Here is a 5,275-nt window from a genome sequence, read left to right as displayed (position 1 = left end):
GCTACAAGAGTTTGAGCTGGAGATCCGGTACAAACCGGGAGCGACTCACCACGATGGTGATTGTTTGTCGCGTTATCCACCGGTCCAACAGGTCAACATGGTCGATGCTGTTGTTGCCCGGCCGGAGAGAGATTTCCGTGCCGAGCAGGCCAAGGCCGCGTTTGTCTCGGAGCGCCAACCTGAGTTTCCGCCCGAGGCGGAGGGCACGATCGTACGAAAATCATACGTGTTAAAGGACGGGATTTTGTATCGTCGATGGCGGGCGAACGGGTCCAATGAGGAGCAGTTGCTGTTGGTAGTACCAAAGCAGCGCTGTGAAGAGATCCTACGAGAGTGCCATAATGAGAAGTACGTAGGGCACCTCGGGTTCGGACGAACGTGGGATCGGGTCCGGGAACGGTTCTTCTTCCCGGCCATGGTGGAATATGTCCGACGTTACGTTGCGACATGTGTGCCGTGCCAGACACGGAATATTCCGACCACGGCTACAGCGGGGCCACTGCAGCCCTTTTGTGCCGAAGGCCCTTGGGAAATTGTGGCTACGGACGTACTGGGTCCGTTACCAAGGTCAAGTGGTGGTAAGAAGTATATCATCACGGCCACAGACCTGTTCACCAAGTTTGTGGTGGCAAAGGCATTGGTGGCGCAGACGTCGGAGACTGTCGCACGATTTCTGGTGTTCGACATCTTCTTACGTCACGGAATTCCCTTGAAGGTCCTCAGCGACCGAGGTACTCCATTCCTGAATGAAGTCACCACCGAGCTTTATAAGCTCTTGAACGTGAAAAGGTTAGTTACCTCGGGCTACCATCCTCAGACCAACGGGTCCTGCGAACGGTTCAACCGAACCCTTGCCGGGATGCTGTCCAAATTCATCGATAAGGACCAGAAGACTTGGGATGCGGCGTTACCATACGTGGTCTCTGCCTATAACACCTCCTGTCACGATGTGACTGGGTTCTCTCCGTACCGGATGTTGTATGAGCGAGAAGCCGTACTTCCGGTGGACGTATTAGTTCCGACTGATGTCCCGAAGTTTGTCGGTGACGTCGGACAGCGGTTGGCAGAAGTGCACGCTCTAGCCGGCGCGCGGATCGAGGTCCAACAGAACTATATCGTTGGACGCGATACCAACCGAGATGTTCAGTACGAACCCGGTGAAGCATTCCTTGTCTTTAACCCAGCGTGTAAGAAAGGCAAGGCGACCAAACTCTTGAGCCGGTATTATGGTCCATACCGTATTTTGGCCGAGATGTCGCCGGTTACCTATCGAGTTGACACCCATGGTAAACGACGGAAGCAAGAGTTCGTGGTCCATGTAAGAAAACTCAAACGGTACTATGACCGTAACGAGTTATACGAGGATTCTGAAGACGGTGAAGGCGAAGGGTGGATCCCCACAGCACCCCTCAAAGATGAGTCTGTCATCCACAAAACGGAAAGCGGAAATGACCTTTTCTTATCTTCTTCAGCGGGAGGAAGACAAGAAACGAGTATCCCTCAAGGAAAACCAGCAGAAGTGGACCAATCAACAATAGGTGGTGAGCCCGTACCCCACCAACCAGAAGCGTATGGAGATGGGACCGACTCCGGCAGTGAGGGTGCCGCATCTGATGTGGAACCGCTGCGTCAATCTGGGCGGGCGACCACTCAGACCAAGTTCTATGTCAACGCGTGTAATGTTATACTCGCTCGACCAAGAAGGATTGAACCGGCTCGTATAGTCGGAAATCCGCCGCGTGAACACCAGGAACCTCGTCGATGCCCGAACCGATTATCGGTTCAGGGACAGGCAAAGGTCACATGCTCGATGTGGCGGATCGTAGCATTGGCAGCCTTGTGGTTCATAATTCGACTGGTACACGCAGTCCCAGTGGTGGGATGCGACTGTAGCCAGCCCACGTACCTTGGAGTAGTCAGTCTCGAAGGTTTAGCCTCGTGTCGTGACTATCAAGGGCCGTTAAAAGGAACGCCGATCAAATTCGAAGTGTACCTTGAGGCCGCAAAGACCGGTCAAATGTTTCAAGGATACAGCTGTCGAACATGGAACCGGATACGTTCCATTCAAGAAGGATTTACCGGTTGGACTGATACCGTACTTTGTGAGTCAGTAGGCGTGACACTTCCTATCGGTGTATCTCGTAGATTTAGAGGACATGTCCATAAGTGAAGTTTCCCATCCGATAATGGCTTGTATTCCTGACATTGCATTGCAGGGTATGTGCGCTGTGGAGATTATTTAACCACCGGAACGCCAACCACCTTCATATTTTGTTCGATCTCTGCTTACATGACCAGCCAGAACAGTACGTACGCTGAGTATTACTACGTTGATCCCGGCGTAGAACAAGAATACTCTAAGTACCTAAAATACCGGCTGTTAACCACGCTGGACCGCATAAGTCCTACAAGTACACAGACGCTGGCGCTGACGGAATACGGTAATCAGTACTAATCACTCTCACATTGATTTCGATTTTGGCGCAAGGATGGCGATGGTTAAAACATGTTAGCCGACAGAAACGTTCGTCTTCCTGTCATCCTTGTAAAGAACGGGCGGGATGCCGCTCTGTGGACGTCCGACTATTTTCTGGTTGTCGTACGAAATCCCCGCATTGGAGGATGGGCATGCCGCGGGTTGTCGGAGGTCATGGCGGTGTGTGAGCAGCTCGTGCTGATTAATTTCACTGATGAACAATTAATCACCGGAGCAGCGTGGGAGATACTCTACAGCGATTTGTCCGTCTTAGAGGCAGCATTCATGCGCCGGGCTGCTCATCCATATTCAGTAACCATCCCGAGGATTCAGTTACGTTCCCTAGACACAGCCACAGAACATACCCGGAGTGTTTTAGCCGCGGCCAACGACCAGTGTCCCGTCGTCAGTTAGCAGGTGTATGAAAAGGTCACCGCGATGCATGCACGCTGGGTGCGAACACTGGCCTATCCCGACAAATGGGGCGGCATTCGTGATTTTCTTAAATTGTATTTAATGTCTGCTTCCGACGTTTGAATTATTGAACGTCATGTAATAGATCCTTCTGTTTAGGTACAATTCTTTTCGGGCCGATGACACTCGATCGCGATGGGATGGGATGGATCTTCGCCAACTCGACATTGCTGCCTTGAGCCCTCTCTCTTTCGCTGCACTGGATGGGTGCTTTAAAGGGCAATGCAGCGCTGAAGTTGTAGTTTTTAGACTGTTTTCGTTTTATGGCTTCTCAGTTTTGATGGTTGATTTGCTTGCTGTTCACCGAGGCGGAGGATCATTACAGTTAGAGCTTGGTTTCATTTGTTTGAATGAGGTTTTTCTGAAATAGATTTACTACTCATTTGGAATTTGCTACGTATCTTATCGTAATTAAATTTACTATTTTGTGGAAAGTGTGGAAATACTCGCGTCTCGCACATTTGGTTAACCCTAAACCCACTGCTTGGTTAAAACTTTGAAATCGTTTCTGTAAATTTTGGATTGGAGAGGATTGTAGTGAATTCATGTGTCTCCACTACCAACACATGCTGTCAGATGTGGAAACCGTACAGCAAAATTTATAAAAAAGTGCTGCTGTTTATAACATGAGCAGTGCATAAAGGTTGACCTTTCATAAGGTTGACCTTGTTCACCTTTCTGTCCTTTCATATGCATGCACTCACGTGGTAAATATTTCACAAATCATGAACAGATTCTGTTGACAACACCAGGAAAGTTTCCGAATTTAAATGTTTTTTTACTGCAGCCTCAAAAACTCATAGCATGCCCGCTCAAGGTGAACAAATCTTTCTGCAGCAAGCCAGATAAGCGCCTGAAATTATACGACAATTTGCCGCAAAAACGTGTTGTTTCTTTTTGAAGGCTTTTTATTATGCTTTCCAGGTTAATTAGTTTTTGTTTTCTTTAAGCATTCCTTTGCTTTCTTAGATCTCTTGGGTTTCTAAAATTTTCTGAAATTCTTAGATTTTATGTTTTTTATGCATTGAGTAGCTGGATTTGCTGGAGGCAGTCAAAACAGTTTCCGATTTCGTTGAAGCGAGAGTGGTTTCGAAAGAAATGAATATTTTATTCGCCAGATTTTCGACTATGGCCATACATAATGACATTGTACAGAGTAACATTCGTTTTCGTCGGTTATTTTGATTTTGTGGCTCTGGTGTAACCCGTACGGTTTATTATACTGTTGATCTGATTTAAATCTGGATGATCTGAATTTGGATAATCTGAATCTGGATATTTTTGCGACAGCTCCCCCTTCTTTACAACAGTCAAATTTATTGATCCGCCTAGAGCTGCAGTGAACATCGTTTCACTTACGAGTTAACTGAAAACAAAACATAACATTTCAGTAACATTCCAGCAAACAGAGAGCCATCAACACAGTTGCTGTAGTAGCATCAGTGAATCATCATATAAATATATTATCATAATTGTAGAACATGCAGGCGACGATGAGCAGTAAGCAAACAAGTCAATGAAATTTAGTAAGTCCATTCAATCGTGTTGTACGTAGATGCCTTCTTTAGTCTTGGAAGCATCCATCCAGTGCTCCGAAGGTGATGCGGGTTAACGTAGCGATTTCCAGTTGGCGAAGGTCCAGTGTAATCCAACGTTGAGGGGTATCATCAGGGCGAAGATTATTGAACCTGCCAAGCAAGAGTTTCCCAAATCCAGCCAAACGAAAACAAAAATGTAAAGGATCACTGAGATGATTCGCCAACAGATTATGTTATCAAACCTAATGAATTTTTATAGAGCTACTACGTACAATTGCAGGAGAAGGCGGATGCCTGTCCACTGATCCGGATACGCCAATGTTTGCACCCAACGCGTATGCATCGCTGTGACTTTATCGTACACCCGCTGACTGATGGCCGGAATGTGATCGTTAACCGCGGCAAGAAGAATGCGCACGTGCTCAGTGGGTGTCTGTACGGAGCAAAAACGCAAAAACGGGATTTTGATTGGGATTCGAGCAACATCCGAATCATCCCGGCGCATTAGCGCTTTCTCAGAAGGGGGCAAAGCCAGTGGAGCGTCGATATCCAGTATCTGCATTGCTGCACTGATAGGCAACTGGGTTGCCGTGAAGTTGACCAGCAGCAGCTGTTCACACACCGTCATTAACGCCGGCAACACGTTGCATTCCCATGTTCCACTGCCAATATCGTGGTTGATGGCCAGAATATCCTGAAGTTGAACTGGTTCTAAATCGACGAACCGGCCGTTCTTGATAATGATTGCCGGCAAACGAACGCCTTGGTTGGCTAGTACTGTTACGGT

This window comes from Paramacrobiotus metropolitanus, unplaced genomic scaffold, assembly GCF_019649055.1.
Source record: "Paramacrobiotus metropolitanus isolate TYO unplaced genomic scaffold, Prichtersi_v1.0 Parri_scaffold0000081, whole genome shotgun sequence".
In the NCBI taxonomy this organism is placed as follows: Eukaryota; Metazoa; Tardigrada; class Eutardigrada; order Parachela; family Macrobiotidae; genus Paramacrobiotus; species Paramacrobiotus metropolitanus.
The sequence above is the reverse complement of the archived record's forward strand: the minus strand, read 5'-3'. Positions refer to the sequence as shown.